This window comes from Gigantopelta aegis, chromosome 9 (assembly GCF_016097555.1).
Source record: "Gigantopelta aegis isolate Gae_Host chromosome 9, Gae_host_genome, whole genome shotgun sequence".
NCBI classification, from domain to species: domain Eukaryota; kingdom Metazoa; phylum Mollusca; class Gastropoda; order Neomphalida; family Peltospiridae; genus Gigantopelta; species Gigantopelta aegis.
In genome coordinates this window covers 56,286,686-56,301,993 of record NC_054707.1, presented here as the reverse complement: position 1 = coordinate 56,301,993, position 15,308 = coordinate 56,286,686, and the positions used below count along the sequence as shown (strand labels likewise).

General features: G+C 37.3%; 1 long non-coding RNA gene across 1 annotated transcript; it reads right to left on the bottom strand.

Annotated features, from left to right (window-relative positions):
- Window positions 1–2,190: 2,190 nt before the first annotated feature.
- On the bottom strand, window positions 2,191–5,522 carry LOC121382368. The gene is made up of 3 exons (XR_005959158.1): window positions 5,118–5,522; window positions 3,407–3,610; window positions 2,191–2,256 (listed from the first exon to the last, which is right to left on the bottom strand). It is a non-coding gene; the product is annotated as an uncharacterized LOC121382368 (long non-coding RNA).
- Between the last annotated feature and the right edge of the window lie 9,786 nt (window positions 5,523–15,308).

Sequence of the window (15,308 nt, the reverse complement as noted above, 5' to 3'; positions counted from 1 at the left end):
ACTGTAGATCCTGAAATTAATGCGATCATAAGAGTAATGCGAAAACTGCGAGCTCGTGTTATTCGCATTAATAATATGACGCATTTATTTCTATGTTTTGTCTATGTGTCCCACGTTATTAAAACAAAACAAACAAAGATTAAAATTCTAACATATAACACAACTGGAAAACAATTCATTGTAAACTGGAGCACAATTCATTGTAGACGAGACATACTAATTGTTCAATAATTTGACAAGATGCTAGCCACGCGTGATGATTGCGGGGTCTTTGGCTATCCTAACAAAAGCCGACACGATACTTCGCGTGTGAATGGGTTTTAGCACGCTAATCCTGAGGTCGACCGTTTCTTTGATTTCACTGTTCAAGTTCACTGCAACTTAGTTGGGTGAATTGTTCTTTTGTTATGATTTTGAAATATGTCTACATTCTTATGAAGATACAGTTGTAATGGTACCTCCGTAAGGCTCAATGGTTAGGTGTAAACCACTTGCACCGACTAGTGATCCATAACTGGTTCAACAAAGGCCATGGTTTGTGCTATCCTGCCTGTGGGAAGCGCAAATAAAATATCCCTTGCTGCTTGTCATAAAAGAGTAGTCTATGTGGCGACAGCGGGTTTCCTCTAAAACAGTGTCAGAATGACCATATGTTTGACGTCCAATAGACGATGATAAGATAAACAATCAATGTGCTCTAGTGGCGTCGTTAAATAAAACAAACTTTACTTTACTTTACTTTGTAATGGTACATAATACTTATGTTGAACCATATTTATGTAATCATACCCGTTACGTAATTGAACGCTGTAAAATATGCTTCGAGTTGATCTCACCAAAAACACTAAGGACTAAACAGGTTAACTGATGTGTACACAGATATGTTAGTAAGTTGATCTCATTGAAGACAACTGTAATTTGGATTGAACCAAAAAGTACACGGACGTGTGTTGTTAGGAAAGTAATATTTGAAAGGGAGGCCACTCGCATTAATTTCATGTCACAGTTTAGTCTGCCCACCGTCACTCGCTTTCATTTATATATATCGTACTCTCTCTCTCTCTCTCTCTCTCTCTCTCTCTCTCTCTCTCTCTCTCTCTCTCTCTCTCTCTCTCTCTCTCTTTGATACCATTTATCTTACAACGAGTTGTTTATGAACGTATCCGCATAATTTGTGTTGGCGGAATATTTTTCTTTGATAGATTTTGTACCAACTTCCGGGCTGAATAGTTGGTGAATCGCTTCTGTTCGAAACCTGCATTTGTTGACATTCGCTTCATTATCGAGCTACGTTTATTTATTCCGACTGGCTGGCGCTTAAACCATGAAAAGTTGTTTGATGGAACTTTAGTATTTCTTCCAAGGTAGAAAGGGGAATTCGACGTGGAATAATCAGACGGTCGGAGGGTAGCATACAAGTTGAACAACGTGACGTGTCACCGTGCATCTTTAATAGTTCGAATGTCTACTTACGATCGTTTTGGTTACTGGGTCATGACCTCTCAGAAACGATCTCCAACATACGTTGTATACGATTTTGATACGCAACGGTTATCTCCTACACGAGTGTGAAAGAAATATATATATATATATATATATATATATATATATATATATATATATATATATATATATATATATATATATGCTCATATCCGCCAACTCCCGCTTGGGTGTGGTTTGTATGGGTGTGAACAATGTTAAAATTGCACAAAAACCATACAATCTGGAGGCACGTTTTGGAATTTGGGGCATTTTATTATGGAAGTAACACAAAAAGTTTCCTCAAAATATTTAAAATGAGTCTTCTTAAGAGAGTGAAAACACCTGTATGTTTCTTTATTTTTAAAACATAAGTGGGCATTGACAATGTCAGGGGCTGGTATGCATAAATATCAGCTGAAGTTTTCCATTTACATGAGCTTTGTTTTGTGTTTTAAATCGCCAATCAACCACACCCACTGACATACATTATATACAGTTTCTATACACGACTAGCGTGCAATGTTGAGTAAACACAGGACAAACACACACACACACACACACACACACACAAACAAACACACACAAACAAACAAACAAACAAAAACGCACACACACACACACACAAACAAACAAACAAAAACACACATACAGATACATTATATACACGACTGGCGTACATTGTTGAGCAATTGTTGAGACACCCACTGACACCGATGACATTTATTTTTCTCAGAACTATATAACTAGACGTTTCCTTCAATCCATAGTAATCTGAAAAAAAAAGTTTAATAAAAAATAAATAATATTTCAAAAAATAAATAAATAATATTACATTTTATACATGCATATTTCAAAACTTTCCAAAAATAAGATTAAAAGTTAAACTGTGTGTTACCAGGCTAGATATTTTCGAAGCTATCGTAGAAGCTACGATATCGTAAAACAGTCGTAAGCTATGACCTTCAGAACGACATATGCCATAAAATACGGCGATTTTACGATATCGTAGCCCATATTATTAAGTCGGACGTCACTGATCTAATAAAGATAAAAAGTGAATCATTCAAGGAAAAAAAACCCTCATCTGTTGGCAAAAATTGAAATATTACAAATGTTCAAATTACTAGCTGATGTCCGGGATATATGGTCTCACTACACAGATGTCATCTGCCATTGAAACCCATGTTAAATTGCCCAACTTCAAATGACGTTTGCCAATAGAACGGGCTCTCGTTGGCACTAACAACATACACATTTGCGAACATACATTATATAAGCATTTATTTTCACTCCAAAATTGAGAACATTTCTGTCTCAGTATTTTGCTATATGATCGCATCTGGCTGTAATACCTGTCCGAACAGGTGGTTCATTAACCAATTCACTCCGACTGTTTCTTACGCTATACACTCATGTCCCAAAAGGTCAATACACAATATTACAAAATAGCATGGGCAAAATACAGCCAGAAGGCTTACCATTACACATACATATTGTTTTAATTCTTCACCATTTCCTAGAAGTGAACATGTGAACCATAACTTGTGTCACAATTAGGAACTATAGTGGACCGTGATGAATAAACTCTCACCCGGAAGTGATCTGCGTAGTGAGACCTATCTTAACAACTTATTACAAACTGAACTTAAATAAACGAACTTTTCACTCTCACAATATTAGATCTGGTACCTCCAATTTGTGTTTGTTTAATGACCTCACTAGAGCAGATTGATGAATTAATCATCGGCTATCTCATGGATAGTGGATTAGTTGTTACTAGTTGGGGAAAGAGAAGTCAATGTAGGGACTCTGGGTGGGAGCCGGTAAAGGGATGCGAAACCAGTACCTACGATGCTTAATACACTAAACAAGTCGGTGTCTGATTATTGAATGTTTCATAGTATTAAGGTATATACTTTACCTATTACACTGGTTGTGTATTAAACAAGGTCTACCGCAGGCAGGTTTCTGGAGTTGGAGGGGTTGATGCAGTCACAGCGGTGGTGACCTCCCCCTAGGTGAATACAGTGTGCGCCGAAAGTACACCCGGAACACTCCGTGCGATTGAAACACCGGAAGTCGTCATCTGTGTCTGCGCACGGTACGTTTGCACACCCATGAATCCCTGTAAGAATATTTGCTTAATGAGCTGCTAGAATTAGACCAATGTAAAGAGGCGAGGTGTTTACCATTAACTACATATTATATATAATGTTATTAGTTTCTAGTTAGACGAAATAATAGATTAATAGAAAATAGGTCCCATTTTTTGTAGTCTAATAGCAGTGCAAATATTTATGACAAAACATTGAAAATTCCCATTGAGACGTTGCTCAATGTCTGCTTCACGTATTAAAATCAATGGTCGATTGTGTTCTCTTCCAAGATCAAATGTACTTTGTTACGTCTTCCAAGGCTATTACCTACCCAACAACCCCAAAGTTTTGAAATAAGTTCTTCTGTCAGTAACTTCCACACTCTGTTGTTGCTTTTCTTGGATAGAGATTCACATATTAAGTAGTCCATAGGGTTGTAGTCGAGGGATTCACTTTTCAAAGAAAGGCATCACTTTTCTAGCATACGCAAGGCGTTATTTCATAATTTTTTCTAGTTTACTAAGCGTCGGTGGATCCATTGGGCAATATCTCGTTCCAGCCAGTGCTACACAACTGGTGTAACAAAGGCCGTAGTATGTACTATCCTGTCTGTGGAATGGTGCATATAAAAGATCCCTTGCTGCTAATCGAAAAGAGTAGCCCATGAAGAGGCGACAGCGGGTTTCCTCTCTCAATATCTGTGTGTTCCTTATCTATATGTCTGACGCCATATAACCGTAAATAAAATGTGTTAAGTGCGTCGTTTAATAAAACCTGTTTTTTCTCTTTTTTTCTAGTTTACTAAGTGCGTTATTTCATCACTTTTCTGATTTACTCGGTACGTTATTTCTTCACTTGTTTTGCAAGTACGTTATTTCATCACTTTTCTAGACTAACTGTACGTTATTTCATTTGTCCGTAATACGTTCATGCGTACACGTGTTTGTAATTGACCAAGACACATCAATGGAATCTACCCAACCTACTTGTATACATAGAGAATAATACATGAGTGGTGGTTAGATACCATTTATCTTACAACGAGTTGTTTTAAAATGTATCTAAGGAGCGAAAGTGAGTATGATACGTTTTTAAACAACGAGTTGTGAGATAAATGGTATCTAACGGACACGAATGTATTATTTTATTTCATACATATCCTTTTAAAAAAACATCTTTTTCGACTAAACGTTATTTACAGCCCTTTTACTTACGTCACAGGCAAATGATTGTCAGGTTAACTATACGTCACAGTGCAATCGATTTCGATCATGCTGTTTTTTATGGCATTGGTGACCTGGTCATCACCTAGGAGCAGCCAGTCGTATGTCTTGAAATTGTTAACACACGTACATATGTAAACAAGTATGTGTTATTAAAAATAACGCATTATGTTCTCACCAACGAGTGTGTAAGAAAAAGTTATTGCTACAGATTACGCATTGCGGATCACGTATACATATGAATTATGAACAAAATGTTCATGTAATTTGCGCCTAACTCTGTACGTTATTTCATTAGTAATGGTGTACTCACACGCCGCCAGTAAACACAGGACCGACGTAAAGAGGAGGACGGCTGTAGCTTTCGTCATGCTGTCTGTCAGTAGGTGTGAGGTGTCGCGGCGCTATCTGGTGTCCGTTCTGACGCGCCTCTGTCCAACACGCGCGGGTCGGCACCCACTTCTTATCATGGAACAAAGTCCCGCTTTGAAATAGAGCGTACACCTGACATTATCACACACAACGTGAACTATACTTGTTGTACAGATACCTGTAAAGTGGGTCTTTATTTCAGAATCTGTAGTACCCAGGGTCAATGCTCGTGATCGTATGATCCAGTAGTCCGATTAATGTTTTTGATTGGTTATAATGTCACAAATTATTGATGAGCCAATCGTGAACCAACTGCTTTGTTTTGTTTGTTGTTTTTTTCTTTTAGTTTTTGTTTTTGTTGGGAGGTTTTTCTGTGTGATGTTTGGGGGTTGGGTTTGTAGGGTTTTTTATGGTGTTTGGGGGGCGGGGGTTGGGGGAGGGGGTTTCTCGGTCTCTTTTTCTTCTTTTTTTTTGGGGGGGGAGTGTTTTTATCATTAGTATCATGGTGTAAACAACTCAGATACAGACCCAGTAGATCTCTGAATAAATATGTCTGTACAACAAGTGCTAGGAATATGCAGACCTCGTGTGCGGTATCTACTATTAGACTGACTGGCTATTTCCCGTTCCATCCTGTGATGTTCCATGACAGGAGTATCAAACGTCGTGGTATGTCACCGGGTCTGTGTTAAACTGCGGCTAGTCTCTAAGAGTAGCACGTATGGCGGAATTGGTTTCTTCTCTAAATGTTTAGACACGGTCACACTTACAATTTTACGAGAATTTTACAATAGTTACCCAGCATTTAACATTTGCTTAACCAAGACCGCAGTGAACATTTTAATAGAATTGTGGCAAGAAGAACAAAAATGGCCGAAACTCGCGTATTGTTGGTATAACAATTCTTTGGCTCTACGTAATTTTTCCCGCTGATGTTATATTTCTATTAATGTCCGACACCAAAACTATTCTGACGTATTGGGTGTATAACACCAAATCAAATCCAATAGACGACAACAGTAACGTATGTGGCTAAAACTCCTACCTGCAGTGCATCAATCGAAATATACACCACGGATAAACATATTACCAACCCTCACCCTTAAAGTGATTCAGAAAAAATCGGGGGTCAAGCTGCCCATTTTGGAGATAACAGGTAGTATAGCGTTCCGCACAAAATTTTAGTACTTTTTTTTACAGGTACCCCATACATGTTTCAAGCACAAGGATACTTGACACAGTTGTACTAGATGAAATAAAATTGCATACTTTTTTGTGCAGATGAAACTATTTTTTACAACCAGCTCTATTAAACGTTAGGTGCACCTCGAACTTTGACCCAGCCGGAAGTTATTTGATTTAGTACTACCTATAGAGTGCAAAAATTAGGAAGTCGAGAATGGTATATATAAAGAACACTGTGATTTCTGCGGTGTTAGTGAACATGAGTGTACTTTAAAAAGAGTCTGTAGACTTTACAATATAGTTTCTCTGTTTCCAGTGATGACAGGTCCAGTCAAAAGTGTCTGTCTGCCATAACACGACTCATAGACAGTGTGGCTGCACTCCCACCACTAAAGCACATTGATTAATTAATCATCGGCTGTTGGATATCAAACATTTTGTAATCCTGACACATAGTCAGAGGAAGCCCGCTATATGCAGCAAGAGATCTTTCATATGCACTTTTCCCACAGTCAGGAAAGCAAATATCACGGCCTTGGACCAGCTGTGGTGTACTGGTTGCAATCACAAGCCACGATATCATTGTGTATAGTATACAATGTACTGTATTAGGACATGGTACCTTGGCTTGCGATAATAATTTAATAATGACCCATGTTCCAAAACTTTTTCACAACTTGTCTTTTGAAACATCTCTTACGCTTTCAATGCAGTCTTATTCTGAATATAATTTCCTGAACTCTGGTTTCTACATTTTGTATCCACTTTTTCAACAACGATGGTGAGAATAAAAACTATACACAATGTGTTCTTTGAACATTTATTATTCCGCTGTTTTTCCAGCGTCCGACACAACAACACAACAACTTATCTCTGTTATTTTCTGCATGGACTCGGACATCTGAAACAAGATATAAATTTGCATTTAACACACACACAACAATATGTGTACGACACCTCAGCACATTGTTTATTTACGACTAGGCAACAACAATCTAAACCTTTTAATTCGAAATGGGTTTTTTCTCTTTTTGTTTCATCAATCATGGCAAATTTCTCTTTGTCCATGACACAACTTATAATCAGTTATCTTATACAATTGACTCAAATACACGTGAGATACATGTGCATTTTCTTGATTGATGTAATTTTTGGGACATGATTATTATAATTCAGTTTAAGTAATAATCACAATTATACTCCAACATGTCTTTATTTATTACTCAGGACATATGATGACATGTTACTCTACACAAATAACATGATGACATGTTACTCTATACAAAAAACATTATGACCTGTTATTCTATACAAATAACATTATGATGACCTGTTACTTTATAAAAACACCATTATGATGCCATATTACTCTATACAAATAACATTATGATGGCATGTTACTCTATACAAATAACAGTATAATGACATGTTACTATATATAAATAACATTACTATGACAAGTTACTCTGTACAAATAACATTATTATGACATGTTATTCTATACTCTGTCAAAAAAGAAACGCATAGGCGAAATATTCATGGAATTATCTCTTTAATACAAAGTGGCATAATTTCGTTATTTATGATCGTATCACAGTCACATTTTACATGAGTATGTGACAATGTTCGTGCTATGGACTGACGGCAGTGGAGGCGTTTTCGTCATCAAACAGTGTCGCACGAGGGCGCTGAAATCAGTACCTTGTGTGGCCACCAGCAGCAGCAATCACTGCGCGACATCTCCTTGGCATAGACTGAAGGAGTCTCTGAATCCGGGCAAGTGGAATCCTAGCCCATTCTTCCTGCAGTGCATGTGACAGTTGCAGAAGAGTCTGAGGCTCCGGGTCACGCTGGCGTACACGTCTGTCCAGTTCGTCCCATAGATGTTCAATGGGGTTGAGATCTTGATGGTGCCATGGCAGCACATTAATGTTCTTATTCTGTAGGAAATCCATTGTTATACGTGCCGTATGCGGGCTGGTATTGTCCTGCTGAAAGAGTTCTCTCTGTAAATCCAAAATGGGAAGCATGTGACGGCGAAGAATATCATCCCGGTAGCGTACAGCTGTCAGGTTGCCATGTACGAACACAATTTCACTTCTGCCGATGTATGAGATGGCTCCCCACATTATGATACTCCCTCCACCGAATCTGTCAACTTGGCCGACGCAGTTGTTGGCAAAACATTCATTGCGGCGTCTGTAAACACGTTGTCGACCATCACGTCGCTGTAGAAGGAAACGTGACTCGTAGCTGAACCATACTCGCCGCCAGTTTCCCAAGTTCCACTCCTGTACATTCGTGCACCAGCGAACACGTAAATGTCGATGTTGACGTCGCAGGACGGGGCCAGCGAACACGTAAATGTCGATGTTGACTTCGCAGGACGGAGCCAACATACGGTTTCCTAGCTCGTAAACCATCTTCTCAAAGTCGGTTCTGAATGGTTTGTTTTTAACATCCTTCTCAAACCAGGTTGCTGTGGCAGTTCGGTGACGTAAGTGCAGAACCCGGATATAGCGATCTTGTGCTGCAGTTATTATGCGAGGTCTTCCACATCTGGGCCGGTCTTCAGCTGATTAAAACTGCTAGTACCTGTCCCAGAAACGTGAAATGGTGCTCTGATGGACGTTCATGTGGCGTGCGACTGCTGACTGCGATTCACCTAACTGGAGGCGGCCTGTTACAATGTTTCGAAAGAAGTGTTTATTTAACGACGCACTCAACACATTTTATTTACGGTTATATGGCGTCAGAGATATGGTTAAGGACCACACAGATTTTGAGAGGAAACCCGCTGTTGCCACTACATGGGCTACTCTTCCGATTAGCAGCAAGGGATCTTTTATTTGCGCTTCCCACAGGCAGGATAGCACAAACCATGGCCTTTGTTGAACCAGTTATGGATCACTGGTCGGTGCAAGTGGTTTACACCTACCCATTGAGCCTTGCGGAGCACTCACTCAGGGTTTGGAGTCGGTATCTGGATTAAAAATCCCATGCCTCGACTGGGATCCGAACCCAGTACCTACCAGCCTGTAGACCGATGGCCTGCCACGACGCCACCGAGGCAGGTTGCAATGTTTCGATTCGGCAGGCTTAGTTTTCGCATCTTGTAACTCGTCTACGTCGAAATGGAAATGAGGCATCATTGCGAGCATTGCAGCTTTAAATATCCATCACTACCTCAATCTTTTCCCCATGTTTCACGTGCATTCGACAAAATCTGACCATTTCACGCCGATTTTCTGCAATTGTCGCACTACGTGCCACAACGTGCGTTAAATTTGTTTTAGGGTACATTTGGGCATGCTGTCCCATTGCAGGCACATTAACAAACATGGACATTCAGCAACATTGTACAAAAAAACCTATATTTTGTAAAATCAAACACTTTTCTTCTTTCCCTATCACCCATGCGTTTCTCTTTTGACATAGTATATACAAATAGTATTACTATGACACGTTTTATTATACAAATAACATTATAATGACCTTTTACTCTATACAAATAACATTATGACCTGTTACTTTATATAAATAACATTATGATGACCTCTTACTCTATGCAAACAACATTATGATGACATGTTACTCTATACAAATAACATTATGATGACATGTTACTCTATACAAATAACATTATAATGTCCTGTTATTCTATACAAATAACATTATAATGGCCTGTTACTCTATACAAATAACATTATAATGGCCTGTTACTCTATACAAATAACATTATAAAGGCCTGTTATTCTGTACAAATAACATTATAATGACATGTTACTCTGTACAAATAACTTGATGACATGTTACTCTATACAAATAACATGATAAACTCTTACTCTATACAAGTAACATTATAATGGCCTGTTACTCTAAACAAATAAGATCATAATGACATGTTACTCTATACAAATAACATGATGGTCCGTTACTCTATACAAATAACATGATGACCTGTTACTCTATACAAATAACATGATGACATGTTACTCCATACAAATAACATTGTGATGGCCTGTTACTCTATACAAATATTATGATGACATGTTACTCTATACAAATAACATGATAAACTGTTACTCTATACAAGTAACATTATAATGACCTGCTACTCTACACAAATAACTTTATAATGACCTGTTATTCTATACAGATAAGATTATGATGACCTGTTACTATATACAAATAACATTATAATGGCCTGCTACTCTATACAAATAGCATTATAATTACATGTTACTCTATACAAATAACATTCTGATGCCATATTACTTTATGCAAATAAAAGACATAATTAAAAAAAATCCAACAAATTGTCTTATAGGTGAAAAATTACCATATTGATAAATAACCATCCACAAAACAATGTTACATAGTTTGAAAGAGATTATGCACATAACATCGTTATACCTGACAGGTGTGATCAGCTGTTTTGATGCACTCTGTAATTTCCCATCTATAAGAAGGCAACTTTTAAAATATTTATGCCTGTTATTTGTATATAACATGATATATAGGTCTCATAATGCTAATTATATAGTTTTCAATTTTTTATTTCAGGGATTTTTATTAATCATATGCAATATGCAAAAACATGATGGCGCGTAATGTTGATTAGGACTTTACAGTTACAATTAGCTAGTTACAATGTGTGCAATGGTTTGTCATTTTTATTTGTTGCTTTTATTTTGCTTCTTTCTTTTTTCTGTTGTTGTTGTTTGCTTTTTGTTTTGGGGGTTTGTGGGGGATCTGCATGCGTACAAGTGTGCGTGCGTACGTGTATTTTTAAAAGATGGAATATACCTGTATTATTTTAAACATCGGGGTTTAGACAGTCACAGCGATGGTGACCCCCGCCGAGGTGAATGCAGTGGGCCCCAAACGAGCATCCGGAACATTCCAGTCTGTGAAGACAGTGAAAGTCGTCGTCCGTGCTCTTACAGTGTACAGTCGCACAGCCGTCAGTTACTAGTGATCAAATTAATATTAAACCAAACGCCAGTCACTGGTGATCAAATTAATATTAACACAACCGTCAGTCACTAGTGATCAAATTAATATTAACACACCCGTCAGTTACTAGTGATCAAATTAATATTAAAACATCCGTCAGTCACTAGTGATCAAATTACTATTAATAAACCCATCACTTACTAGTGATCAAATTAATATTAATACACCCGTCAGTCACTAGTGATACAAGTAATATTAACACACTCATCAATCACTAGTGATACAATTAATTTAATACAACTGTGAGGTACTAGATATCAAATTAATATTAATACATCCGTCGGTCACTAGTGATCAAATTAATTTAACACAACCGGTAGTCATTAGTGATCAAATTAATACTGACACAATCGTCCGTCCCTAGTGATAAAATTAATATTAACCCACCCGTCAATCACTAGTAATCAAATAAAGATCAAAGCAGTCGCCAACAACTAGTGATCGAATTATTATCAACACAGCCGTCAACACTAGTGATCGATTAATATTAACACAGCTGTCAACACTAGTGATCGATTAATATTAACACAGCTGTCAACACTAGTGATCGATTAATATTAACACAGCTGTCCGCCACTAGTGATCAGATTAATTTTATAACTTTTTTCTAACTGTCCTAGTTTAGCTCTGAACATTAAAGCGGGTTTCTTCGACTTTCCTGTTATTTCATCACTTTCTAATTTATATCTGTACGTTGTTATCTCTTTTCTACTTTACACAATACATTATTTCATCTGTTGTTTTCGTTATTATGTCACTTTCTACTTTATCTCCATCTCTTTTCTAGTTTACAATATTTTAACACTATTCTAGATTACTTTGTTTTACTCTTCTATTTCGTCGCGTTTTCTAGTTTTCTCTGTTATTTTGTAACGTGTTAGTTTATCCATATACGTTATTTCATCACTGTTCTAGTTTATGTTATTTTGTCAGTTATCTCGATTTCTTCATCTTATTTCATCACTGTTCTAGATTTCTCTGTAATTTCAAAACATTTATAGTTTACACAATAGCTTTTACCAGCATGTGTCTAGTACTCCATGTTATTTCATGGTTTTATTTTTCAGTTTACTCATTTCGTTATATCATCATGTGTCTAGTATTCTCTTTTCATCGCTTGCCTAGTGTGCCCAATACGTTATATCATCATGTGTCTAATATTTTTTGTTTACCACTTGTCTAGTGTACCCAATACGTTATATCATCAAGTCTCTAGTATTATCTGTTCATCACTTGTCTAGTGTACCCAATACGTTATATCATCATGTGTCTAGTATTCTCTGTTCGTCACTTGTCTAGTGTACCCAATACGTTATATCATCAAGTCTCTAGTATTATCTGTTCGTCACTTGTCTAGTGTACCCAATACGTTATATCATCATGTGTCTAGTATTCTCTGTTCGTCACTTGTCTAGTGTACCCAATACGTTATATCATCATGTGTCTAGCATTCTCTGTTCATCACTTGTCTAGTGTACCCAATACGTTATATCATCATGTGTCTAGCATTCTCTGTTCATCACTTGTCTAGTGTACCAAATACGTTATAACATCATGTATCTAGTATTCTCTGTTCATCACTTGTCTAGTGTACCCAATATGTTATATCATCATGAACCTAGTACTGTGTTATTTCATCACTTGTCTAGTTTACCCAATACGTTATTTCATCACTTGTCTAGTTTAGTTAATACGTAATTTTATCATTTGTCTAGTTTACTCACTGCGTTATTTTCATCACTTGTATAGTTTACTCAATACGTTAATACATTGTGTGTCCAGTACTCTGTGTAATTTCATCACTTTTCTAGTTTACTCACAGGCAGCCAGTAAACACAGCACAGATGCAAACAAGACGAGCATTGCAACTTTCTTCATGATGACTTCTCTCTCCAAATGAAACGAGTTGGAAAATTACATTGCAAATATATTATCTCTTACGTAAACCGTGAGCTCGTGTATTAATAGAAATAACACTTGGCGGTCTCTCGTAGTTTATAGACAGACAGAAAAAGTATTTATTTATTTACGTCTCACCTTATGTACAGATTTTTTTAAAAAAGCTTTGAGCAATTAAAATACAAACATACAGCAATAAAAGTACACAATCCACTCATTTTTAATGGTTATTAAGAACTGCATAGTAAATATTGTAGCTTGTCGGTGACAAAATGATGCCTCTGTATGTAAATGGGTCACGACGATCCGATGTGGAGTTCTTAAGAATAGGATGTTTAATACTCGGTGACCAAGAGCTAGGAATGATACCGTTTGTGAAATTAATATTGAATAACCTGTATAAGAACGTTAAAGCAGATTCGTTTCGTGGTAATTCCACTGGAATTTCATCAATATTTTGCTTGTGACAAGGCTGCAATTATCTCATTTAATGAAATTGTATCTTCAAATGAATTAGGCACAGACGTAAAAACCGGATTTAAAAGAGTACAAAAATCATTCAACTAATCTAGCGATCAGTTGAACACTGAAGAATAAAATTAAAATGTTAATGTTACATAACTTATTTTAACTAGCATAGTTTGAACGTTGAATTTCAACGTTGAATTTTAAATTGTTCCCCTACTTACAAAGTTGAATACAGTTGAAGTTAAACCTTTTGCAATTTGTTCATTCCAACTTATTTTCCTGCTTATATCCAATTAAGGTTCAAGCACGCTGCCCTGGGCACACATCTTGGCTCGCTAGGCTGTGTGTCCAGACCAGTGAATTAGTGGTTAGTTGTTCGTGAGAGAGAATTCGATGTAGTGGTCTTACACCTACCCATTGAGTCGTTAAAACTGACTCTAGGTACGGGGGCCAGTACTGGGGTGCGACCCAGTACCTACCTGTCTGATGTCCGATGACTTAACCACGACACCGCCGAAGCCGTGATGGGTTTTTCACTATATTTCCAGAATTACGATCATGTATAACGGTTTTGTCGTTCTGGTCCAGAATGGTATTTACGATGGACATAGAGATTCCAGTGATGACAATTAAGGTGAGAGCAAGTCAAAAGTGTATGTATCCTTCCAAATAGATTTTCTGTGATTCCATTGATGCCAATGAACACTGGTGTAATTTAAAAGTGTCGGCAGTTTTTAAAATAGATGTCTGTTGATTTCAGTAATAACAATGAAGGCAAGGGCAAGTTAGACGTGTATGTAGTAGCCTTTAAATGAGATTTCTGTAAATGTTTAACGTTTTTATTTTGTTCAATAACCCCACTCTGATATTTGTTCTAAAACATAATACAAAATAGCATGTTCATAATAATAACTATACAAATATAACGTATCAAGTGTATGGGCCTATACTACGTAACTATAAAACTAGATTTGATTGCGAAACTTAAATGGCTCTTTATTGACATAATAAAGACAATGTATCGATTGATGTGTGGAAATATGTGTGGTACGCTGGTACCTACGTTCGCTCTTCAGTTGTCATTACAGTGCTGGTAGCGAGTGATTGTGTATTTGTGGACTCATGGTGGCCATTTTGAAAAGAATGAATTTTAATAGCCCTAGGGACCATATCTCCTAATCATACTTCTTTTTTTTTCTCCCACCACGTCTTATATTTTTCTGTCTCCCCATAACGTGACTCATAAACAGTATGGCTGCCCCTACTCCACCAATGCGGGTGCCTCCCCCCCCCCCCCCCCCCCCGATATAAAATAATGCCTACGCCAATGGCCTCATCTTCGCACGCCAAGGTACCATTCCGTATAGCATACTGCGTGGTACCTTGGATTGCAAAGATGCAATGGCCTAGGCTCCAAACCAGTTTCACAACTTGACTTTCCAAAGTTATCTCTTGCGCTTTACGCTTTATTCCTGAATCCAGTTTCCTGCACTCTGATTCCTACCCATTGTATCCACTGTCCTAACAATGTTGGTGCGAATAAAAAACTAAACACAACGTG